The sequence below is a fragment of the Harpia harpyja genome, chromosome 10 (genome assembly GCF_026419915.1).
Source record: "Harpia harpyja isolate bHarHar1 chromosome 10, bHarHar1 primary haplotype, whole genome shotgun sequence".
Lineage (NCBI taxonomy): Eukaryota > Metazoa > Chordata > Aves > Accipitriformes > Accipitridae > Harpia > Harpia harpyja.
In genome coordinates, this window is record NC_068949.1 from 27685467 (window position 1) to 27696610 (window position 11144).

Sequence of the window (11144 nt, forward strand, 5' to 3'; positions counted from 1 at the left end):
CCACCACATATGTCATAATTTAAATGTAACATGTGCCAAGAAAGAACTAAGCAAAAAATCTTTTTATTTAGATATATTGCCTAAATATAAAGGGAAATTTTAAGTCTTCATAAATTCTGTATTTTCACTGCAGTTAAGTGTTTTGTAGGCACATTTGATTTTATCTAAATATCACTACTCTGGCAGAAATTCTGACCTGAGTTTTATTTAAAAACTTTTCAGTGTTCTTGAGCAGTGCTAAGCCCAAGGGCCCTAATTCAGAGGTGATGTTGGCCACTGGCCTTCCTTTGCTCTGTTCACTTTGCCTTGTGCTTCAAGTGATGCAACACAAACGTTGGCAAAAGGTGAGAGCTAAAGTGGTGCTTGACATTTTAAGAGGCACATTTTCCTGCCATTCCATTTCTACTCCTACTGCTCTTTTTTTTTTGTCCCTGCAGTTAGAGGAGCTGTGCCAGTACCCAGCACATGTAGTTGCTGTGTGTGCCAGCCTCAGGGCTGGGGTCACACATCCATACAACAAACACTCCACAGTGGAAAACTCATCACTGAATTGAGGCAAGGCAGGTTGCTGGAGGGAATATAACAGGGGCCTCAACCTGCCGTTCTTGCCCTGACATGAGGGGAAGGGATCAGATCCATCCTTGCCTCCTCTCACCTGTAGCTGACAGAAGACAGCCAAGAATTGATTCAGTGAGTCTTTCTAACTCATTTTGGGTCATGTCAAAGAGGTTTGCTGAAGCCACAGCAGGATTTCAGATGCTCCTCTTTGCCCTGAAAAATGACTAAGAGCAGTCATGTTCTCAGTTACAGCTGAGCAGCAGCTTAAAAAGCTAGCAGCCTGTCAGCTCCAAAGTGGTGCCTCACTCTTAAGTGTGCTATTAGACTTACCATATGCTAACACGTCAGATGCAAAAACAAGGTTTGCATGTCACTGGGTCTGCTGCAAACAAGCTCCAATTCAGCAGCTCAAATGCACAACCATGAATATACCTTTTAAGGAAAGGGTCTAGATCAAATTCAGAAGCAATTTAAAAATAGGAGTGTGTTAGTTTCATATGGGTAAATGTGGGAGAGTGATAGAAGGTGGTAAAAGGCACATAGCAAAAGAAAAGAATGTACAAGTAAGTCCCTGCAGGTCACTGTGGCCTTGCTTTGAATTCCTTCTGAATTTAGCCTGGAATGTCAATGCCCACATCAAGTTGCTGTTTGAACACAGCACAACACAACATGCCCAAGCTAAGCTGCAAACATAAAAACCAGTTCCCCTATCTCTGTCATATTTTTCCTTGTTAATCACTTGATGATTTAAAACCTTCTGATAGCTGATGGAAAAATTGCTTGTTAGTAAGCTGTTTAGAGATTCCTGAATTGAAAGGCAGAATGTGAAATGAACGCCAGTCAAGATACCAAGAAATTATGGAAAGTCTTTCTCTTCTCTGTGATCAGTCCCTGGAAAAGGTGTTATTGTTTGGCTTTTTACAAACATACTTTTTCCTATAAGAGAAGCAAGGTAAATTTTCCTATTAAGCAGCCACAAAGTGCAGATAATTGTCACACACTGGTGAAAATATTCCCCCCACCTGAAATTCTGAGACTTTTTTTATATATTCACTGGGTTTTGTTGTTTGGGATTCTTGGTTAGCATTTATGCTAATGTTTCCATCCATTAATTTTAAGTGCCCCAGTGTTTTGCAAAAGATCAAGGTACGAAATAGCCTCTGTGCAGAATTACAAGGTAATTTCTTAGCCATATTTCTAAGGCAGGTGTTATCAAAACAAAAGCACCATTTTGGCCTGAAAAATCAAGGTCTTTCACTGATTTTAAATTCTGGTTTGAAACTTTTTGCCACATAATGAACATTGTGTTTGTGTTGGTTTCTCTTCACTCAACTTCTTTTTTCCTGAACAGTGGGCAGAAGGCAGGGTTTCCAAATAGCACCGGCTGTGTTCCAAGATATATCAGAGTGCTTGGCATCAGGAGTGAAAAAAGCAGCAGAATTTGCCAGTACTCACGATAACCACATATCTAGCTGCTTTACACAGCTCCTCCCAATATAGATACAGAGGTGCTATATCAAGCTTTTACACAATATAAGTTTGGAAGCTCTGCCCGGGGAATATGAAGTTCACCTAAGCCTTCACATTTGTGCTGGGATCAGCTGCAGCAGAAGCAGAGGTTTAAAAGAGGACACTGGCAGTTTGCCTAAGAAAGAATAACGGCCAATAAATCCTCTGTCTAAAGTATTTGGACAAAGTGTTACTTAGAAATTAAAAAAACCAGTAACCGGGCAATTTCGAAATACAAACATAGACAGTCTTGGATTCCGTGTTTCTTTGTAAAGAAGAAATATATTTCTGAAGTACTTCAGTAACTAAAGGTCACATCTGGTTCCTTAGTCTTGTCCTTCCTAAAGGATGAGTTTCAGTGCTGTCCCAAGCTGACTTCTGTCCATACATACAGATCTCTAGCTTGAAGAACACTATGAGCTTGACCTGTGTGGAAGCATAGCTTGGAGTTCGTGCATTTCTGATGCTCAGACCAATAATAATAGCAAGGTTATGGCTACTCCATTCTGCCAATACAACTGTTTGGGTGGTTCTAATATCACTTTGCAGCACATCTGCTTTTACTTAACTCCCCTTTCATTCTTGAGTTAACTCTTTTACCATATCTACAGTGAACTCTTCTACCATCTCTACAGGCGAATTACCTCCGTAAAAAAAGACAAAACAACTGTATATATGCTGCTTTGACCATGCAGCAGTGCTGTACTCCCCGTCCATCTTCCATCCATCCTGCTGCCTCACAAGTTGCTTGCAGCCTGCAGCCTTGGTGGCCTCAGGTGCTGGACTTTCAGCACTGTGAGGGACCAGCTCACACCATCTCTTAGCCTATGCTTCCAAGTTGGCATCTGACTGACAAGATTGTTACTTTAGAGAGTGGTCTCAGGGCAGCCGTTAATGCGTAATTTAGATTTAGCTAGTATAGTTTCCCATAGCTTTTTTCAGCATGAATACTTGTTTAATTTCTTACTATACTGAAACATAATGTCTCTGATTTTATACAAGAACTGGTTCTTCTCTTCAGGGGCTTATTAAATATTCCTTTTAAGAATGTTATGAGCTTAGCATCAAAGTACATTATAAATCTGTCCATAGATAAATAAAACTGTACTGAGGAATGTTAGCTGAGGGAATCTATAGCAAGATTTATTTCTCTACCCCTTCTGCCCATGCAGAACTTCAGGCCTCCCCCAGCAGAACTGCCTGGCCCAGAAGCAAAGCCTTTGGTTTCCTTTCCTATCCTAAAGGGCCTGGAAGTTTGGCCAGCTTATTTAGCAAAGCACTTAGGTATGTTACTGAACTTCCCACATGCAGGTCTCTCTATGTAAGCCAACATGACTTCTCAAAATTTTATAATACTTTGCTAGCCAGAGCCAAGCCACCTGGGGAAAAAAATGACTGATTCAGCTCTTAGCTAAGGTGGGCTACACCTACAGGACTCCGAGAGATCTCTACTAAAAGCGAAGCAATTCTCTCCCAGAAGCTGGTGTTGCTGTGCTGTTAGATGCAAGGGACAGTTTCTACTTCATACTTTCTATAAGGTGAATCTAACTTTCCAGAGCTGCCCTCTCTGTGTTACCTGAGCAGATACCAAATGAGAATAGCTCAGAAAAAGTGTGATTTTTATTTGGTTCCAATTTTGTTTTGCTATTTTGGCTAAATTGGAGGATTCCTAAGACCTTTTGATGTTTCCTTACTGTGATCGTTCTGTCTCGGATAAAATGCTAGTAGCGTGAGGGCAGGCATGCATCTGTTATTCTGATAAGAAAAGTCTGCACTTTGGTCACTCAGATCTTTGCTACATCAAACAGACTGCTTTCAGATCACTTGATCTAGCTATAAAATGGGAAACTGATATTCCTAATAAAATTATTAGATACTGTTATAAAGTGTCGAAATAGAGAAGAAAGTCCCTGTGGTGATTGTGTACTCTCCCACATATGCTGTCATAAGTTCTACAGTGCTCTGCTCTGATCTGAATACCTGGCTGACACTAGGCACTTTGCTGGTTGCATCAAACTAACTCAAATGATAAAAATAATTTGTTTGCCTACAATTAAAGATGCCTAGTAACTAGCATGCATTTCATGTTTTTTTTTCAAGGAATATCATTTAACTTGGAACAAATACAAATGAGGCCAACTTCTGTCCAGCGCTTATCTGTTGCATAGGATTTTTGTTTACAAGCTAAGAGGGCCACAATAAATGGCTGGGTGCTATGTCCCCACCTACACTGCAGGGGCTATTCTGGTCCACAGTGAAGAGTTTCCATACATGGACAGTATCAACAAAGATAGCAGTAGCTCTGCTGCATGAGCTGTCCAGACAACAAAGAAAGGATCATCAGTGAAATTATTTCTGAAGAAAAACAGTGACTAACCTACCAGGAGAAAGCTATTTCACCGTTACATGCCTACGGGGCATTTATTTTGTGTGCACGTATATTGTGTGCAGTGATGGCATTTCAGATGTCTTTAAGATTTTAAGATCTTAGTCATGCCCACTACCTCCACACCAATCTAATCTTCCATTCCACTCTTCTGTTTCCAGTTTTGAAATTGTTCAGGTTACGAGGTAGATCTGGAAAGTAAAATAGGCTCCCACTGGGCACGTATTGGTGAAGTGAGGTAGGAGACTCCAGCTAAGTACTTTGAGATCCTATCTTGAAGACCAAAGGGCCTGGCCAGATGAGGCGAAGAAGTGAAAAGGAAAGGGAGAAGGATGACCACTCACTCTCCTGGAAGGACTCCAGAGTGACAGAAGCTGAGACATACTTAGTTTTAACCCCAAGCAACCTTGCTCTTGAAATGGCATCCTGTGTAACTTCATCTTAACAGCAATAGTTACCATTTATGTAACTCTATAAAGTTAAAAGGGCCTATTTTTTAATTTTATAGAAATGTATTCTGTCACCTCTAAAATACAAAAAGGGTAACTTTTAAATATATTTCCCAGATAGCTAAAAAACCCCATGACATAGGATTACCCTACACACTCGAAAATGTTGCCATCTAAAGAGGAATTTATCAGGTGTTAGGCGCTGGCTGTACTGGCTAAGTACTCAGCGGGTACAAGGCTATGCAGAATAATCACAGTCCCAGGTGAAATACAAGCACTACTCTTTACTATTTTTAGGCAGCTGGATTGTATCACTCTGTAACCATGATCTTGAGAGTGACCATAAGGCAACAGTTCAATAATCAAGGTATGTTTGATACAAGAAGAAAAACAGCAATTTTCTGGAATGAATGGAAATATTATTTTCCATGGATCAATAAGGACATAAGTTACTGTTATAAGGCTTCCTATAACATGTGCAGAAGAAACACCTCAGTCGCTTATAAAGAATTACTGAAAGAAGTGGATCACAGAAATAATCCTAGAATAAACTGTTTGAATAAAGCACTTAAAATTTTCCCTCTCTTGCTAGAAAATACAAAATCCAGAAAAAGGTTTTGGTATGTACATAAATGAATGGTACATTGCCATTCGTTTACATCACTCAACTGTGACAGAAAGCAACAATACTTAATTTGCTAATATTTTCCCATCCTTTAAATGTATAATATTGGCAATAAACAAAGCCTACCAATCTACTAACTCTTCTTCCAATTAAGAAATCAATTTAAAAATTGCTTTACACAGGTTTTTTGTGTGGCACTGATATCCAAGACATTTTACTTTTAAAATGTTTTAATAGCTGTTTTTAGTAAGCAGTTGAAAAGGAAGCAATTCACTCATCTATTCAATAATTCTGTGAATCTGCATGTAAAATGTAATCCAAGTGAAAATATAAAAATCACAACAGTTAAATAGTTTGAACTTTGGTAATGTATCAGCATTTGTAGCTGGTAAGGTGTCTTTGAACATAACATTAATAATCTGTCAATGAATGAATGGAAAATAAGGATGAATCTTTTTTTGCAGCCTACGTAGACATAATACAAAAAAAGCCCTGCTATAGATAAGGAGTTAGTCTGCTATCGTGTTTCAGTGCCCATCCTTGTGCTAAATACTCTCTGAATCTTTGTAGTAATATACTCTAGTGTAAAATCCAATAAACCCTTTGTATAGCATCAGTGAAACTGTTGGAATATTTTTTTCTTGCACGCACTTAGCCAGGTAATACATACAAAAATAGAGACCTACGTGGCAGAGTCTCAAAATCAAGCCAAATTAATGACTTTTAATTCAGTTTTGTGGTTTAGTTTGCTCTTAAGACAGTTCAAATATACAATTATTTTAGAACTTTTTGACCACCTAGGGTTTTCCAAGTTTTGTTAGGCCCAATTCTACATTAAATTTAAGGTATGACCAACTGTTGTGTTGCTTTGCTTTGATCTGAGAGGTCTGATAAATAGATTCTGTCTTCAGTTTACTCATGGAACAATAAATGAAACAGAAGATGTTCCTTAAGTGAGGATTAGTCCCTTAAATGCAGTGTGGCTGCCTGCTCTGCATTCAGGTAGGAATGCAAATATGTTTACCTGGCAAATGTCCGAGTCTTTTGAGATTTATCCATTACAGGCAAAAATATCTTTGGATGGAGATTTTAAACTTTGCTTGCAGGAACATAAGAATTGTTTTAATGGATCATAAAACTTTTTTTCTCCAAGAATATCCCTCGCAAAATGTATAAATACATTATTACTGGTTACAGTGAATTATAAGATGTTGGAAAAATCATCCCAAAGGAAAAGTTTCTAGTTGTCATGTGTTGGTTTAGCTCTGTGATAACTTATGCTTAGCAGGACATATACATAACTGTGTTCACTTCCCACAAGCCTTCTCTTTTTAAAAAAAAATATTTATTTTTATTGGGTTTTACTGACAATTTGTGACCATTAGAGTGTGATCCCAATAACCTTTTGAACCTGCTTCCTACTTTCTGTCACCCAGTTAAAAATCTGCATAAATATATTCTTCACAGCAAGTCTTAGGATTTTTATGTTTTCATACCTGATTTTAATACCACTGTAATGACATTCTTTCTTTTCATCACAATTCCTGTTATGAATCAGTGCCATGGACTACTTTTCAGTAGGAGCCTTCCATTAGAAATATTGAAATTCATTGGATTTGATCATTACTATTTCGTGGTAAAACTATATATACTTCTTGAACCAAGTAACTGTGTTGCTTAGGCTTAAGTCAAGAAAAGCCTCTTTTTTTTTTTTTCCCCCATACTGTGGAACTAGCTGTTCCAAGAAGCCATCATTTGAATTCTTGAGAAATTGCCTCTCAGAGATCTGTCCTGAAATAACATCTTGCCAATCTATGTGCAAGTAGTTGGAGTAGTACACTACCACTTTTTAAAAAACCATTGCATTTAATTGCTGCTCTGCTTTCCTTCACCCTGCATACTCTGTATGGCAGTTACATTACATACTCATACTATAGGCAACCAATTTAGGTATCCAAATCAAAAGTATAGGCTTCTTATACCGTCAATGGAAAGAGGTAAAGTGCTTCAGAGGGCAATTAAGAGTACAGCAGTGAGAAACCCACCTGCTTTGTTAATTACTCGGAGGACCTGGACACTTCTGTTAAATGCCCGGGATAGATTGTGAAGATGCCTGAACCTCCCCAAAGCCTTTTTTTTTTTTTTCAATTGGGACAGGAAACTAATATTGAAATTTGTTAAAATAATGTCACTTGAACTGCAATTTAACTGTATGGAGCGTCTCTCACTAGTTCTTGCTCCTCTGAAATTTTCTCCCTCTAAGATGATTTTTCCAAGAGAACTGCTATTTCCTATCTCTGTCAGTTCTAGACAAATTATAACATAAGTAGCCCACTGTTTTTGTTCTTTCAGGCAGCTTCAGTAAATTTGAATATGTCATGGTTGGACAGACATTCTAGTTTGCCTTTATGTGCTTTTAGCTTTTTCATATTATTGTACCTATTTGAGATACAAATGAATCTGTTTTGCTGGCATCCCTAGTCAATGCCCATCTTTGGCCCTACTGCTCCTCTGCTGCCTGTGGCTTTCTTCCTAATAACAAATAACAATTTCCCAGGTCTCTGCCATATTCCCATGCTGGCAGCCCATGTAATGCTGCTTTGCATGTGTGGAGTCTATGCTTTTAAAAAAGCTCTCTGTCCTCCCAGGCATGTTCCAGGCACTACAGAAAAACAAACAAAAGCTCCCTTTAAGCCCTCTAGGCATGTTTCTGTCTAGCAGTCTTTGACAGCAAAACTGGAATCATTTTAAAGAAATCACAAGGGTCCTGGACTAAAGGCCTTTTTTCTCTGTAATCTAGTTTCCATGAACTCTCATGCACTTATCTGTGCTTCTGGTGTGAGGATCACAAGCTTCTCCCTACCACAAAAAGAATCTTCTCTAAATGTATTATGTGAACTGCCATCTCCACAGCTGGTCACCAAGCTGCTGAACAGTTCTCTTGGTTGCTGCACACACACATACAGTATTTTGATAACTAAATCACCTACCATTACAGCTTGTCAACAACTCACAGTGTATCCCCATCTCCTAGAGGGACCACTTGGCTCCACGTTTGCTCCTCCCTGCAATGCTCAGTCTCTCAGTGTTTCACTGCCTCCAAGTCTCCTTTCATCTATTTTTTTTTAAATCCCTTTATTATTCCAGAACAACATGTTATATTTATTCCACTTTACCCCCATCTGCTGGTAAAACAAAGCTGGCACATATAATACGCCACTAACTACAGATGGAGTGACTGGCAGAGAAAAGGAACTAGCTCCTGCTTGTTTAAGATGATAGCTTGATAGATGGGATGAGAAGGGGAAGGGAGAAAGTAAGTTCCTTTAAAGATCCAGTTGTACACATATTCAGTGTTGCACAACCTGTACTGCTTTGATTTTGCAGTGAGCTCTTATTGCTTAATGCGATCAGCCTCTCTTTTCATTTATAAAAAGTAGCTTGCACTGAGAAAGCTTCCATTTACAGTTTTAAAATTTTAGTAACAAAACAATAGACCACTTCTGTTTCTCTCCAAAATTAACTCTGTCCTTGATAGGCATGTTATATTATTTCCTGATGTACAGCATTAATTATTGTTGGTTGGGGGTTTTTTCCCAAGTCTCATCTGGAAATACTTCAAATGGAATAAATTTTAAATCATTCTCCTTTTGGAATAAGCTAAATTTCTGAACACTTGAAATGTCCTATTAATTCTAGCATTTTACTTTGCTTCCAAGAGCAAGGCAAACCACTGCAGGGACCAATTAGAAAGAGCTGAGAAATCCTCACGAAATGAAGGGCTGACAGCTGAAAATCCAGATCTGATGGACTGCCTTGTAGATTGGCATGAACGATACCTCTGCCCATAAGAAAACTTTAATCTCCTAGGCAGAAAGAAGAAGGATTTATTTTTAAGGCTGCCTTAGTCTGTCCATATCAAACATTTTCTTTTGAATCCTACTCTTACAGTATAATAATTTTTAAAATTGTTTTCCATTCACAGAGACCTGCCATAGTTTTACACTTAAGCTACCAGGAAGCCATACCAGAAAAGGAAGTCAGGCTATAGGTAATTAGAATAATAGTATGTTTTCAGTATAATGATGTGGAAAGAATGGGGAGTTTGTTTATTTTAGATCATGCTTTTTATAATCCTCCTCTTTCTCTAACTCAGTTATTTTTTTTTCCATTAGCATTTGATAGTTGCTTTTGCTAAAGAAAGAAACATAGATAGAGTTTATAGTGAACTAGTGAAAAATTGTTCTAGTTTTAAACTTCAGAAGACCTGGGGAGCAGGATGTGTTTGTATTTACACAGGTATTTACACGTCCACAGACTTTTAGATACACAGTCCCTTTTTCAGTTTTGAAATGGAAACAGCCAAGTTAATGCATTTGCTACTTCTGCTGTAGGCCTGAAGAAGGGTTTATGAACTCAAAAGCTTGTGTATTTCTTCCAACTATGCTAATGGGGCTAATAAAAGATACAAATGGCAGCACTGCAGGTCTTGTTTTCAGTCTGTGGAGCCTGCACATAGAAAGGGCAGTTTTCATCATACATACTTTGGAGAAGTTGGGAAGGTCTGAGATGGCTGCAGGCCTATGAGCCACATTTGATGTCAGTTTATGCCAGAACATTATGGCCACATGTAAACCAGTGGATGAATTATGTATGTGTGACAAAGCTGATGATAGAGGGACTCTGGTCATAGCCTGACTTTTCCCTGCCTGCCGAGCACAGCTTGTAATTTAAGTGATGATGAGGAGAAAAGCCAGTGGGATTACAGAAAATACACATGACCAAGGCATCGCGTGTTTGTCAAAGCACATGGTTTCTGTCGCTGTGCTGGCTGCATTCTTCTGTCACACTTCTACTGTGGCTATGCACAAATTAGTAAACTGAACAGCGCCAAGACAAAGACAAAGGCTTGGACCATCATGACCTGTTACTGTAGCATGGTTTTGGCCTGGTACAGCTAGTAGTCTCCCCCCAAAAATTCCTGGGCACAGTTTAGGCATTAGCATGGACCAGGACAGGCAGCTTCGATGTAACTGGCTTGCTTCAGAGATAAGGATGTTTAACAGAAAGGAAGTGACTAAACTGTACAAATTCGCAGCTGTGCCTCTTTCCTGGTTCTTAGGCTGCTTAATTTACTAGTGTAACAATAGCCTGCAAGTTCAATTGAGTTTGGAGGCACTTTCCTGCCTTTGGAACAGGAAGCTACTGACCCTATTCAATTACCTTTTCCAAACTTAGTGTTTTATTACGGCAAGAGTGGAAAAATACATTTCAAAATTACCACACGAATCCTCTTCTAGTTAGTTCCATCTAGGCTCAAGGTTCCCCATCAAGCTTGTCAGGCTTACAAGAGGGAAAGAGATGCTCTCTGTGCCATTCCAAAACCTTGAATTGGCAAAGTCAACTAACAGTCTTTTCCTGTGTCTGTTTTCCAGGATTAAGAAAGAAAACGATGTAATTTATGTAAGTTCCACTTCATAGTTATTATGCAAGCACTTAACTTCCTTTTGAACAACGTATTTTGCTATATAAATAACTACGCAAGGATCATTTAGCACCAAAATGCAGTCTTGCACATTTTACAGGAAAAAAAAATCCCTCAGTAGTTGTCACCCGC